The sequence below is a fragment of the Sorex fumeus genome, unplaced genomic scaffold, assembly GCF_029834395.1.
Source record: "Sorex fumeus unplaced genomic scaffold, SorFum_2.1 ptg000014l, whole genome shotgun sequence".
Lineage (NCBI taxonomy): Eukaryota > Metazoa > Chordata > Mammalia > Eulipotyphla > Soricidae > Sorex > Sorex fumeus.
In genome coordinates this window covers 34026515-34042254 of record NW_026606071.1, presented here as the reverse complement: position 1 = coordinate 34042254, position 15740 = coordinate 34026515, and the positions used below count along the sequence as shown (strand labels likewise).

The window sequence follows — 15740 nt, the reverse complement described above, 5'->3', positions numbered from 1 at the left end:
AATGGGAATAATGAGGCCATGAAGTCAGTGGAGAACTTGTGGGAAGAAAATCCAAAATCATGCGCAACTCATTGCCCTCTTAAGAAAAAAATAATTATTTCTATCAGCCTCTCCTTTGTCAGTATTATTGTACTCACCAGGGTTTGCACACATGCCTTCCTATGGTGCTCCAGAGTTGGTTGTGGTGACTCCTGGAAGATGCACATCCTGTAGCAGTGCTCAGTCATAGTGCCTGCCTCCTTTACTTATGGTTCTTGCACATGTGCTGTCTGGGGATTATACCCTTTGGTGGGGTGCCCAGGCACATTCTGGTCATTGGACTCTGTTGCTACAGTGCTCTCACAGTGCTCAGAGGGTCAGCACTTTCTCTGGCTAGGGTGCTCACATCTCCTAGTGGTGATGCTCTCAGAGGTCACACTCCACTAGGGTAGTGCTTGCACATACCTGACTGCCGTGGCATTGGTGGTCACAGGTTGCAGAGCTACCAAGATCCTAGTTTGCACATGTGGCAGCACTGGGGATCGAACTTTTGTTCCTGTCATTGCCAGGCAAGAATTTTAGGCCTCTGAACTGTTTTTTTTTTCCTTACTCCTATTCCCCTCTTACGAAAATACCACTTTGTGATTGCTTTTTCTTTGTTATATATTGATGTACTCATTCATTTCCCTGCCCTTCCTTCACTGTTGTGAAGATGGAGTTTGCAAGCATCCGGTGGTAAAGTTTGCACATTTTTGATGATCACATATACTGGGTTGTGGTGTGTTGGAGATTGCCCTTTAGGTTTTTGTGCAAGGGACCCCCAGTGGCGGTGCCACCAGGATCACATCGTGTGGATGTGGGGCAGTGTTGGGATCAAACTTCTGGCCTAATGCTTGCAAGCGCACTTGTCCACTGAATATCCCAGGGCATCCCTTTTTTCAAAAAAATTATCTAGACTATTCTCATACACAGAACTTGCTTTAACAAAAGCTCAAATTATGCCCCAAGTGTCTAATTTTGATATTATTTTCAGCATATGTCTAATGTGAAGTCAAACTGGTTTGACTTGTTTAGAGTGGTGTCAGTTCTTCCTACACCCCAAAGGCCACTCTGTGGCTAAAAAAAGTCTTAGTTTCATGTCAACACTGTAGAAATTGTTTTCTGCTTTTCTCCAGTGGTCACCTCTCTACTCTGCCTGGGAGTTAGCTGGGTGATATTGCCATTAAGTTAGTCTTTATTTTTATGTAGTAGAAACCCACTTCTGGATTCACAGATGTTGGATGGGCGTGACTGTGAGGGAGGCTGGTGATGGTTCATATGAAGCTCATGTGCTTGTGTGGGCGGGATCACTTTTTATGAGATCTGGTCATCAGTTTTGTAGGTCTCAGTGTGCTAGAATTTTTCAGACCACTGGAGCTATTTGAACTTGGTGAGCCTGTTGGTCAGTTCTCCAGAGAATCAGAACTGCAGACTCTATCTAGTTTAAGGAATTAAACTCACACAATTGTGGAAACCTTGTGAATACAAAATCCATAGCAAAAGCAGGCAGTTTGGAGCTCCAGGGAAGATTGTCCTGTCAGGCTACAGAAAATGGGCTAGCAAAGTCTCTTCTTGATCAGCCGGGACCTATCTTCAATTATGAAAACCTTCCAGGGTCCACTCATATTATGGAGAATAATCTAATTTATGTGCAGAGTACTAATTTATATATGTATGTATTTATTTTTTACTGAATAGCAGTGAGATACACAGTTACTTGATTGGGTATTGGTCATATAATGTTCCAACTCCCATCCATTCATCAGTGTATAATACCACACTCCACTTGCATCTATGACTGTACTTTTCTTCTCTCTCTCTCTCTCTCTCTCTTGCTCTCTCTCTCTCTCCTTTTGGGCATTATGATTTGCAATACAGATACTGAAAGGTTATCACGTGTATCCCTTTACCTACTTTCAACACTCAGTTGCACTCAGTTCTTGTCCAGAGTGATCTAACTATTATTGTGGCCCTTTCTCTATCCTAACCAATTTAAATATTAGACTCACTCTCAAAACACTTTCACTTGAAACATCCAAAATAATTGGACCAAATATCTGGACACTAGGACCCTATCAAGTTGATACATAAAAGTATCTATCATAGGGGGTCTTAACGATAAGCACATCATGAGACGCTTATATGTACTCAAATGCTAAAGCCATTTGGTGAAGCATACACTTAATGGCTCTCTCCTTTTATAAAAATCTATAATCAGATTCTATTACTTGTGATAATCTATTTGATAGTAAAAACTGGAAACCAATGACTAGACTAGAAGGTAACTTGGTGTAAAGGAATCAGACGAACAACGTTAGTGAATTTTCTGGAGCATCACTGTTTACCAGGTTGCTGCTCTATGTAATTGCATCTCTTGTGTCTATTACCACTACCCTTGGCTCTGGTGACCTGGTCTCTTCATCTTCTGCCTATGGTGATTTATCTTATTTGACTAGAACACTCCTCTTGCTGATGGTAGATAGATTTCCTTGTACTTCCCCACAAGGTGAACAGTAACTTCCAGAAAGAGTATACAGACAGACCTCCAGGAGGCCAGGCAGCAGTAGGTGCCATGCAGAGGAATCCTGAATGTATTCACACAGGGTGGATGTGGGGCAGGGAGCCAGGCGGGTATTTCAATCAAGGCTCAACTGGAAGAGATTAGGCAGTGACCCAGTTAGAAGGAACTGAGTAGGAATGGACACGCCTACAGGTTACCTTTGTGGGCCTCCTAAGGAGGAGATGGGAGTAGGGAGGGGAAATGAGCGAAGTCTAATTTGCCTTTCATTTTGTAGTAGTCTGTATGGTTTAAAAACAATTTTAGACCATAGGCGTTTATTTCTCCTTGTAAAATAAAATTCTCTCCCTGTTATTTTGATGTCCTTCTTGGGTGGTTCTTTCTCTGAGTACTTCTCATGGGTTTCACTGTGTTTTACTGGAGTCGTATGAGAAAGGGGTGGTGTGGTGGGAGCGCGGGTGTATTATTAGTTCAGAAGTTGCCATAGGCTTTGGGGAGCCCTGCCAGAATGGACTGAGGCGGCTTGTGCATGAGGCAGTCAGTTGCTCTTTCTCTTTTTCAGCATTAGGAGGTTCAGAGCCTCCTGATCAATCAGGCTCTGTCTCCGAGAGGCTCTCTTCTCCAGCAACTGCCTGTGAATTCATCGAGTCATTAACAGAGCTTTGTTTGTTGGCTTCTCCACTGCCCCTACCCTCTCAGCCCTTGTCTCTGCCCGCCCTCTCCTTGGATTGGTCTTGACTCTTAATTGCACAGAGCCCTAAGAGCCCCGGTTTCTGCTGTCCTGGGATTTCTTGAGGAGAGGTGCTCAGCTGGGGAATCTGTGGAAAGATCAGGAGGAATCCTTTATAAGAACCACTCAGTTCAGGAAGAGAGGGACAGAATGATTGCACTCATTTGTGGAATATAAAATAACATAATATGAGACTTGACACTCAAGGATAGTAGAGACAGGGCCAGAAATATTGCTCCATGGTTGGTAGCCTGCCTCATGAGCTGGGGGGAGAAGGCAGCTAGGATAGAGAAGAGATCACTAAGTCAATAATGGTTGGAGGGATTGCTCGGGATGGGAGATGTGTGCTGAAAGTAGATAAAGGACCAAACGTGATAGCCTCTCAGTATCTGTATTACAAACCATAATGCCTTAAAATAGAGAGAGAATATGGGGAAACTGTCTACTTTAGAGGCAGAGGGAGGGATGGGATGGTTGGGAATATTGGGGACATTGGTGGTAGAAAATGTGCACTGTTGGAGGGATGAGCGTTCGATCATTCTATGACTGAAACTCAAAGATGAAAGCTTTGTAACTGTGTCTCATGGTGATTCAATAATAGCACAGCGGTAGGGCGTTTGCCTTGCATGCAGCCAACATGGCCGACCCGTGTTCGATTCCTCCGCCCCTCTCGGAGAGCCCGGCAAGCTACCGAGAGTATTCGATATGCCAAACACAGTAACAACAAAGTCTCCAATGGAGACATTACTGGGCCCACTCGAGCAAATAATAATAATAATAATAATAATAATAATAATAATAATAAAGAATCACTCAGTGTGTTTTACTGATTTTGATTGAGCCTGGGGGAGAGGGTACCAGTCACTGAGTTTTGAATAGGGTCCAGATTTGCAAAATCAATGAAATACCCCAAGCAGTCTGGTAGGAGATGGTGGTTTTCTTGAATGATACCTTTCCTTTGGGTTGCCACAGTTCCGGTACCTGTGGTTGCATAATTGTTACTCATGACTGTGTTGTTGACAGAGCAGGAACACGGAACGCCATTTGATGGTTTTGTAATGAAAGAGGCAGGCCATGTGGCTAAATGAATACACGCCAGGTATGCTCTCTTAAAATAATTGTCAGGTTTAATTAATTGTAAATTAGGTCACACCCAAACTCTTTTACGGCATTGCTATTGTCTTTGTTATGAAAGCATTTTACCTTGGGACAAAATTTCAATGGCCCTGAGTCAAAATTACCAAGTTGCTTCTCCTGTGGATAATGGAAAGGAAGGCTGGGAGGAAAGATCTGCTTGGGACAATCCTGACTGCAGAATCATGTTTTTCAACCAGGAACCAGAAGATCCAGGTGCTGTGACTGAGTCACCAAGCCCAAGTGCTGGGCAAATCACCAGGAAGGAATGCAGCAGGAATGAGCTATTTGAAACACAACCAGAGTAATTCGCGTTCAGCTGCATAGCTTAAATGCACACTCAGTTGCTCCATCTTTTATATTTTCCTTCTCCTGTCTGGAAAGAAGCACATAAATAAATGAATAGAAAAGAGGAGCTTCATTGGCATGAAAAGAAAAGAGTAGAATGAACCAGAGGATCTCTGAGGGTTGGGAATGGTTTGAAAGAGAAACTTAACAGAAGAAAGAGGACAGTCTTTAGGAGCAGAGAAGTCACTTCGGTTCAGTGTTTTCTTTCTTTCTCTTTCTTTCTTTCTTTCTTTCTTTCTTTCTTTCTTTCTTTCTTCCTTTATTTTTTTCTTTCTTCCTTTCATTCTTTCTTTTTTCTTCTGGGTTTTCCAGTATCTCTCTCTCTGCATCTATCTATCAATCTATCTATCTATCTATCTATCTATCTATCTACATATTCATAATGGTTTTGATCTTTCTTCATTGGGATGGAGCAGCCTCAGCCCCTTGGAAACATTGCCAGAAACTTGGAGCAAGAGGACAGCATTCTATAATAGAATCCTGAGGGTGGAAGCCAAGACATTGGACTGGACAGGGACACTTCTTATCCTGAGGGATTTTGTGGTGCCCAAAGGTGAATTGGTTTAAAGAATGAAACCTGGATGGAGCTGGTTGAGTCCAGTGGACCTTTGAGCTACACAGAAGTGAAAATAGTTGGGAACCAGAGAAATAGCTCAGTGGACTGAGCTCTCGTCTTACATGGGGGAGGTATGGACTTGATCCCTGAGTGCCTCTGAACACTACCTGTTGTGACGCACACATACAGAAATGGAGGTATGGGGGGCATGGAGCTATAGTACGGCTGGTAGGGCACTTGACTCGCATGTAACAATCACTCTGAGTTCAATCCCTGGCCCTGCATATCATCCCCCTCTGAAACCCTGCCAGGAGTGATCCCAGAATGAAGAGGCAGGATTAAGCAGGAAGAAGGAAAGGAAGAAAGAAAGAGGGCAATGAACTAGAGGTCCCTGATGGCTGTCCGTAAAGGCAGAGGCATCTGAGAAGTGTCCTTGTGAGCTGGCAGATCCTCGACTGATGCTGAAACACTGACTGCCTTCATACTTCTCCCTCTCCCTGTTCCTCTGTCCTAGTTTTCAAAGGTCTTCTTCTATTATTTCTTCTGCAGCCAATCCCATCCGGCTGTTTTTCTAGCCACAGAGTGGAGAGCATGCTCTGTAAAACAGCCCGGAAGGGAATCCAGCAGAACCTCTGCTTGTTGCCTCTGTCTGGGTGCTCATTTTGACTGATTCAGAAACTCTTTGCTTCTGCTTGTGTGAATGACACACAGGCACTGGGAAAAGCAGAGTACATCACTGATGCCTCAGTTCTCACCCTGATAGTTTCATTCCTGACATAGTATCTTTTACCCATTTCAAAGCAATGATTTTGGGGGGGGGGGTGCATAGAAAGCACTTTGGGTAGATTGAAACACGAGAGGGCACATACTGAAATGTTAGATGGCATGCTTCTGTTGAACGCCTGCCTCCAAGTAGTTGATGCTGTTAAACCGGGCTGAGATCTCCCCAGAGGAATCACACGAAGACAAGTTGGAGATGCAATAAGCAAAGGGTCTTTACTGGCCAGCTTGGCCAGTTTGAGCTAGGGCCCTCGTCCAGCTCACCGATACAGTGGCAGCCTTCTCAGAACGAGCGGCCTCAAGTCTCAAAAGTGAGGGATCTTTTATACTATAACATTATATAACAGGGACTTTCTGTAGACCACCCTTTTAGCCACAGTCTGAGGGGCTTTCTACTACTTATACTTAGCTGTTTGGTTGTAAGTTTGAGTTATATAAGAGTTAAATAATGGTTATATAGGGGGTACTTCTCTACCTGCATCTGATTGGTAACCCTTATATGGCCTCACCATGGCTATCTCACTTGGGGAAGTCTTGACTCAATCCCAGGTATCTGTGCTCAATTCCAGGAATTCTGAAACTGAAACCTAGGCCTAGCTTCTTCTGGCTTCTTTATGAGCCTGTCATGGTGCTGCCTTTGCTACTCTGTCTCTCAATGCCACTGATGTGAGCAGAGTTGCTTTCACATTAGTTAGCAGTATTGCTGTTAACAGTATTGCTTTCCTGCTAAGCAGCAAATTCTGTGCGTGTCATTCCCTTCTTATAAGGTTAACAGTCACATAACTCACCTGGCAGGGGAGACACCATATTTCAAAGGTGGTTTTCCCAGGGCAAGGCTTATCCATTGTACTCCAGATGTGCTGACCCCTGTGATTTCCCCAAATGTGGGGAAACTCAACTGTGTAATTTGTGGTGGTGGGGGGGGGCTGTGTTCACAGTCTCCCCTTAAAAAATGAATAGCATTTACAAGGTAAGAGACCACTCTTCTGAACTTGTTTGACCTTGATTACCCCACTGAAGATAGAATTTCCTCTTGGGGCATAAAATAAACCCCTCAGGGTTCTTTCAAAGTTGGAAAAATACACAAGCATTGCAATGGCTGACGAGAAAAAATAAAAAGAAATTTATTAGTAGCATATATATCTTCTGTATATGAGAGAGACTGAGCAAAGCTGAGTAACTTACCCAGGAGTCCTAGGAAGACATCATTTTTGTTGCTGTTGTTTTTAAGTCATACTCATTGGCATTCAGGGGCTGCTCCTGGCACAGTGCTTAAGGGTCATTTCAGACAGTGCTTAGGAGACCATGAGAATCCAGTCTTCCTGCATGCACACCATGGGTCATCCTGTTGAGTTGTCTCTCTGGCTCAGAGGGCATCATTGAATAGTGTAGCTAAACTAGAGACTCTGGCAAGAAGAAAGAGAAAGCACAGAGAAGAATGCTTTCCTTGCTTTTCTGGGAGATTCTCCTGTGGGAGATGTTTGCATGCAATTATCTCTTCAAAGGTAAACTCCATTTTGTCACCTTCCCCTCTGAAATGAACCTTTTTTCAAAAAAATATTTTAGGGACAACAGGTTTTTTCTTCCTTCCCCTCCAAACAAGGTCACAATTCTAAGGTATTAAGGGTTAGGATTTTGGTACATAATTTTGGAGGGCACAGTTCAACCACAATACTACATATTCATTGATAGAATTGAAATGCCATTCTATTTGGTGTTCAGATGTAGACCTTGTGATTAGAACAGTAAACAACGGATCTTAGGAGCTTATCTTCAACTGAGGGAAGATTAAACAAGTGCAATGTCTGTTACGATAAATGCTTTGAAGAAAAGTAAGACAATGTGAGGGGACAGAAAGTGACTCTAGGCTGGGAAACATCAGAATTAGGTGAGGGAGTGAACCACATCAAGGATATTCTAGGCAGAGGGAATAGCAGATGCAAAAACTCCAAGGCAGGGGTGCGAATGGCATATATCAGTGTAGTAGGTGCAAAGTGGAATCAGAGAGTAAGTAACCACAACAGAAAACTTATTTTGTTGCTGTTTCTTGGGCCACACCTGATGATGCTCAGGGATTACTCCTGGTGCTGACACAGGAATCATTCCTGGTGATGCTTGAGGTAGCATATGGGATGTCAGGAATCGAACTCGAGCCAGCTGTGTGCAAAGCAAGTGCCTTTTACCCTCTGTACTATCTCTTCAGCCCCAGCAGAAAACATTTGCTCACTCTTGCCTGGCTCGCCAAATGTACTCACAGTCGGGTGATTACTTGGCAAGGTCAGGACTGGTAAAAGTCTGTTTGCATTCTTGCACTATGAGCTCTAAGATCCTGCCCGTCTCACTATGACAGCTGTCAAACTGCAGTGGAGAACATACTTGATCTATGTGGCATGGGAACTGACTCCTACCACAAGGATATTTTGGAAGCTTTGGTTCTCATACTGAGGTAAGTTTATTGGTCAGTGGAGGGAGGCACCTGGAATAAGCTTCGGGAATCTTCTCAGAGAACCTTTTGTTTAATACTCTCCAAGACCTGAAGTAGTTCTTGCTCATGATAAACTTCAGGAGGCCTTTCAGAGGGCCTTTTGTTTGCTCTACCCTTTCAACCCGTATTTGCAACTGAACTGCAGATTTTGATGGGATTATTTCTTTTCTCCTTTTGCTCTTTTATAAAATTTAAATTTTTAATTTTTTTAAATTTTTAAATTTTTATTAGTGAAACACCATGAGCTACAGTTGCAGACTTACAAATTTTTGTGCTTGGGTTTCAGTTATACGATGATTAAGTACCCATCTCTCCACCACTGCCCATTTTCCACCACCACGGATCCCAGTATCCATCCTACCCCTCCATCCCCCCATCCCACCCTGCCTCTGTGGCAGGACATTCCCTTTTGTTCTCTCTCTCCTTTTGGGTGTTGTGGTTTGCAAAAGAGGTATTCAGTGGCAATCATGTTTGGTCTATAGTCTACTTTCAGCATGCTTCTCCCATCCTGGGAGGATCCTCCCAACAGCCTTTATTTGGTGCTCCTTTCTGTATCTGAGCTCCCTTTTCCCCTAGCATGTGTGGCTGGCCTCCAAGCCATGGAGCAAAATTCCTGGTACTATTATGGACCACTCTTGGGTGTTAGTCTCCTATTTTGTTACTTTGTGTTCCCCAGATGAAAGCAATCTTTCTATGTCTGTCCCTCTCTTTCTGAGTCATTTTGCTTAACATGATACTTTCCATGTAGTACCACTTGTATGTAAATTTCATGACTTCATCTTTTCTAACAGCTACATAGTACTCCATTGTGTAAATGTACCAAAGTTTCTTTAACCAGTCATCTGTTCTCGGGCACTCAGGCTTTTTGCAGATTCTGGCTATTGTAAAGAGTGCTGCAATGAACAAACAAATGCAGATGTCACTTCGACTATACTTTTTTGTCTCTCTGGGATATATTCCCAGGAGTGGTATTGCTGGGTCAAATGGGAGCTCTCCTGGCAGTTTTGATATAGTTTCTTCACCTTTTTTTCCTGGAATAGCTTTTCTAAATGAAGTTATGAAGTGTTGCCTCCAACTGGTAAAAAAAAAAAAAAAAGAAAAAAACTCAGTCTCAACCTCCACCTGAGTTCAGGCTCTTGTCTTTATGATCTGAAAAAGAATTTTTGGAGAAGACAGATAGTGAAATTAAAAAAAAAGTTTTAGGGCCAGAAAGAGTACAGCCTGTAGGGAGCTCACCTTGCATACAGCCCACCTGAGTGCAATCCACAGCATCCCAAAAGGTTCTCTGAGCCTGTCAGGAGTAATTCCTGAGTGCAGAACCAGGAGTTGTCCCAGAGCACTGCCAGGTGTAGCCCCCAAACAAACAAACAAAGAAACAAGTTTTATTTAGGAAATTTGTGAGAGACAAGAGGGAGCCCCATAAAAGGAAAGAAAAGAACTTCACACCCCAAGTTGAATGTGGACAATTCTAAAATGGAATGCTCTGTCATTTCAAGACTGTTTTTTTTGCTGGGCAGACTGGGAAATGTCAATAATTCTCGTCCAATAAAGTACAACCGTGCCCGTGGCCCATGATAAGAGAATCAGGATTCTCCTGTAATATAGACTATCACTCATGCAACTACCACTTGACCCTTGACTGTGTGTGAAGTGGAACTCAGAGATCTGGCATTAAAAAAATTGCAGATTTAGGGAACTGGGCATCACTTAGTGGCAGCATTGCCTGGGAAGTATGAATCCATGAGTCTGATCCCCAGTGATACTCACATACACTGACAATGGTCCTAGTGGCTCCACTGTTTGGGACCCTGGGAGTCACAACAGAGAGTTCAAGTTCAGGTGTGCCACTGCCCAGTGTGTGTAAGCAGCACAAATAGAATATGTGTGTCACCTGATGGAAACATCAACTCAAAGTTGTCCAAGCCTTGTAGCCAATGTTTGACCCCAATGAGCATTTATTCAAAGACCAAATGCTTTGAGTGGTTGCACTGATGCCAGACGTGCAAGCCCCAGTGAACACTACAGCCAGGGGTGGGTACAACCTCTGGTTATCGCAACAATAATGAAGGGAAGGGAAAAGGAGAATGCAGAGCCCTAACTGGGGGTTTCTTTGTCCTCCTTATCTTTGGCAGTGGCAAAATCAATAAAATTAAAAAAATTTTTTTCTTTCTTTTTTTAAAAATTTTTATTAATGAGACACCATGAGGTACAGTTGTAGACTTACAAATTTTTGTGCTTGGGTTTCAATTATACAATGCTCAAATACCCATCCTTCCACCAGTGCCCATTTCCCACCACCACAGATCCCAGTATCCCTCCCACTCCCCATCCCCCCCATCCCACCCTGCCTCTGTGGCAGGGCATTCCCTTTTGTTCTCTCTGTCCTCTTGGGTTTTGTGGTTTGCAAAAGAGGCATTGAGTGGCAATCATGTTTGGTCTATAGTCTACTTTCAGCATGCTTCTCCCAACTTCCAAGGGAAATTTTTTTTCTTTTTGAGTCACACCTAGTGATGCACAGGGTTTACTCCTGACTCACGCACTCAGGAATTACTCCTGGAGGTACTTGGGTGACCATATAGGATGCTGGGAATCAAACCCTGGTTGGCTGCATGCAAGACAAACGCCATATCCACTGTGCTATCGCTCTAGCCCCAGAAAGGAAAAATGGGGTGTGTTGATTTTTAGAAAAGAAAATGACAGTTTCTGAGTTGTTCCCTTTCTTCCTCCCCACCCTCAACCCCCCCTCCCCCCGCCGCCTAGAATGTCTAACACCACTTCCACCTTCTCTGCCCTGATCTCAACTCTATTAGGGTTTCGTCCTGCCCACACCCTGTCCTCTGTTCCTCTCTGCCTCCACTTCTCTGAGGCTGGCGGAGAGCGTGAGGTACTGAAAGATGCTTCACAGAACCAACAGTGTTTTCAGACAAATAAATGGGTAGCAACAATTCACAAATTTATTAACAGTGGATTTTCAGTGGAATGGAAGTCATTATTAAAAGTTGGTCTAAATAAGATCTGTGCATTGCTATCCTGAAGGTAATGAATACGAAACTCAAATTAGATGTGTGTCAAAAAAATCAAACCCAGAGTTCTCTATTTTGGGGTGGAAATGGGGGTTTTGCTCACACCTGGCAATGCTTTGGGATTTCAGAATTTTGTTTACTCTTTTAGGAAGGCTGGGTTACAGGTCAGTGGGCACCAGAAAGAACAGGATAAACCTCTAATAGGCTGGTCCCAGGCATGCTGTCTTATCTCAAACCTAAACAAGTAAGAGGTATGTGTTTTGGGGAAAGGGTAAACTAAGAACAAACTCAAAACACAAACATAGCCAGACTTTGGGCTGAGGATAGTTATGCTAATCTTGGTTTTTGACAGATCCCAATCCCAGGCACCGCAACAATTTGGCTAGACAACAGTAGCAGCACAAAATTTGTTGCTTTTCTGAGAGTTGCTTTGATTATAAAATGATCAATTACTCCCAGTGAATCCATTATGGGTTGTCCCTTGATGATTGGTGATCATTAGTACCGTTTTCCATGGTTGTATTTGTATCAGAGTTTTTTAGGTACAATGTTATTTGGCCTTTTGGGGAGTGGGAGTTTGGCCACACATGCTGGTGCTCAAGATTTACTCCTGCCTCTGTGCGCAGGAGTGAAGAACCACTACTGGTAGTTCTTGAAAACTCCATGTGGTGCCCGGGAATGAACCAGGGTCAGCCACTTACAACACAACTCCCTTAAGCCCTGTACAGTCTCTGGCCACTGGCTTTTAATTATTATCTTCTTTTCTTCATTTTAGATCTATACTTAGTTGAATTATATATTTTCCATTGCCTTGAAGATCCTTCTACTGGAATAAGACATTCGTTTAAGGGTTGGTTGGTTCAGTAAGATTTTAGTATAAAAGCACTCTTGTGATCTAACACCACACTAACAACAAAGACATCAGTGACCTTTAACCCACAATAGGCCCTGGGAAGATCCTGAAGTCCTTAAGGACTTATCCAAGAGTTGCTTGCTGGTGGAGTGTGACCAAGAAGGTATCCCTTTGCAGTTTTTGCCACACTTTGAAATTAAACCACTGGGATAGGATTGTGTAGTTTACCCCCAGTCAATTAAAAAAAACAGCAATAAAATCAAAGTAAAGATATAATATGGTCTGGGGAGATAGTATAGGGGTTAAGGCACTTGCTTTGCATGGGGCAGACCCTGATTCTGTCCCCAGCACTGAAGAAGATACCCTGAGCATTGTCAGGGGCCATTCTTGAGCATAGAGCCACAAGTCAACCCCTGAACAGTACTGGCCATATCCCCCCACCTCCCAAAGAAACCAAAACAAATTTAAGATATATTCTATTTAACCAAATAAATCCGGGATACCATTGCAGCTTGTACTCAATTTAAATACTTTTGATGAGATTGTTTACATTTGTCTGGGTGTGGGTTGTTGTGATGTCTTCAGAAACTGTTGCTTATTTCACATACTGAAGTTCTCAATTTGGATGCACCACATTGCAGGTACCCACTTGTTGGTCTGCCCAGGGTCCGATGCTGAGGGATATCCAGAGATCTGAGCAGTCTTGTGGTCTCTGGATTCAGACAATCCAGGGTTCAGTCTGAACTTGACTTCACTCAGTGAAGTGGCTGCTTCTCCCTTGCTAGAAAAATAAGCTTCCCACTCCTCCCTCTGCCCCTTTTCTTTCCATGACCAAGGGTTTAATTTTATTTGCCTTTGGTGACATCAAGTAATTGTCATTCCTGGCAGTGACCTCAGCTGTGAGGTCTATGTATTGGTTCCAACTAGTTGATTAGGAATGTGAGGTCTGTGTATTGGTTCCAACTAGTTGATTAGGAATGACAATATCATGTGACATCACCTCACAATATCATGTGACATCACAATATCATGTGACATCACCCCCCTTTCAGCTTTAACCAAATCATATAACCCACCTGGGCCTTCTCTTAACCCTAAAGCTGCCCTAAGGCTGCAACCCACCCCTTTTTTCCCCAATTAATCATAATCGACTTGAAACTTCTTTGCTCCTCACTCTCATTCTCTAGCTTTGCTGGCACCTTGGCTGGAGCTCTCAGCTCTCTCTTGCCTTAATCTGGTTAAAACCAGATAAAGAATTAGGTCAGGGGCCTCGGGCTGCAAAGCAGTCTGTTTCCAGAACTCTGGCAAAACTGTAGAATAAAAATAAACAGGGAGGGTTGGCACTTGCATCTGACTTGCTGTCCATCAAAATGCTAACTCTAATTCTAGGTCAAAGCAGAGAGGATGGGGCGGCAATTGACAACAAAGTTTCAGGTGCTTCTTTCTAAAGTGCTCCAGGCAGTGCCTCCTTGGGGTTTGAGGTGTCTGCCTAGACTGCCAGGCCCTCACCACCATCTCACTTCCTTCATCCTTTATACATCAGAGCAACTGGGGTGGGACCTTGGGACCTAGTGGCCAATGCAGCTGGCTGACTGGGCTTCTGCAAAAGAGCAGGACTCAGCTCTGAAGGGAGGAGAGTCAGATGTGCATCTGTCACCCAGAGTCTTGTTCTTATTTCATTGAATGGGGATCTGATGAGGCTGGGCCAAAGAATCACACCAGAGTTTGACCTACCCAACTCAGCAGGCATATATTCATGGATCTGGATGACGAACAGATGGACCTTTCTTGGAGCTGTTGATTCAGAGAGAGCTGTCCAGACTGAAGCACTGATGTCCACTCTTTGGGGAGCTGTGGCTAGCCAAGTCTGGCCATTGACCTTCCGTGGCCTTGCTCCCTATCACTCTTCTTCCTGTCGCATCTGGTCTGTGATGATGCTCTAATACGTTGGATTTCTTGCTCTGTCATTTGATCCAGTGCCATCTGAGATGAGGTGGAATCTGAGGGCTACTGCATGGACCAGCTGTCTGAGTAGAGCACAAGGCAATCCCCTTACACAGCAGGACTGATGGAGGGAAAGAATAAGCTTTTAGAGTCCAGAAAGAGGATGCCCCTGACACTGACCAGAACCAGAGATGTTAAAGGGAGCTGGGACCTGCTTCTGCATCATAGATTGCCATCACTTCCCTTCTCTGCCAAGTCACTCCAGCCTGTAGCCACAACAGGGAGCTGGATGCATTGTGCTTTCTTCTGTGCTGGGAGGGCAGCTAGAGAATCAGAGGAGGGAGCCCATTGTCATATGGACTCAAGGGGCTGTTCTTGAAGCTGCTCCTGGAGGGAAAGTCCCTCTGCGTGGCATTTCATTTTTCTCGTTGTGTCCTAGTATTTCCATATTGTAACAGGGAAGGACAATAGAGGGAAGTGGTTTGAGCCCATATTGAGTGTAACTGAGGGAGAGTACAGAGAGGCACGTGTGTCAGACAACTTTGAGTTTAAATTTGTCCCTCTCCACTGATACTTGTGTGATCTGAGCAGAGTTGTTTCACTTCATAGGATCTCACTTAACGTGCTTCTGGAAACGGGGGCAGAATGATAGTACAGCAGGTAGGGTGTTTGCCTTGCACGTAGCTGACTTGGGTTTGATCCCCAGCATCCCATATAGTCCCCTGAGCACCACCAGGAGTAATTCCTGACTACAGATCCAGGAGTAACCCCTGAGGATTGACCTGGGTGTGAATCAAAAGCAAAACAAAAAAAACAAAAAAAACCCCAACCCCCAAAACATATCTCTAGATCCATAAACCCATCTCATTCAGTTTAATGATCAGTAGAAGCATCTAGAGGCTCAGGATGTTGCCAGCTACACAGTAGCAGCCTCAATATTTATATCCCTGATATTCTGTGAAAGGTATCCTTTAAAGTAATCTGTGGAAAGCACATTTTTGAATATGTGCATTTGATCAAGCACAGAGCAGAAGAGGTGAATGCTTCATTTTGTTTTATTTCACCTTTTGTAAATTTGTTCTGCTTCCCCAAACTTGGCAATCAGCATATCCTGATTTTATAAACTTGCCTCTTTCAGGATACATATTAGTTTAGAGTCAGGTGCCTTTTTCTGGTAAGATTTAGTGCTGATTCCTAGAATTCACAAGGGCACTCAATCAACGGCAGAAATTGGCCTTTGTGTGAGTTGTCATATTTATCTGAATTCAGCAAGAGGACTGTGTAAGAGGTGAATAAATCTAGGAGCTTGTACCAGCATCTCGATAAAGATACCTGTGCATGAGATGACTCT

The 15740-nt window shown here is 43.7% G+C and overlaps 1 protein-coding gene and 1 non-coding gene across 3 annotated transcripts in view; both read left to right on the top strand.

Annotated features, from left to right (window-relative positions):
* Window positions 1-15740, top strand: part of MREG (melanoregulin) — a 127648-nt gene that overhangs the window by 90106 nt on the left and 21802 nt on the right. The gene's annotated exons all lie outside the window — the stretch shown is intronic.
* LOC130021187 (U1 spliceosomal RNA) lies at window positions 6865-7031 on the top strand. Its single transcript, XR_008792094.1, has one exon. It is a non-coding gene; the product is annotated as a U1 spliceosomal RNA (small nuclear RNA).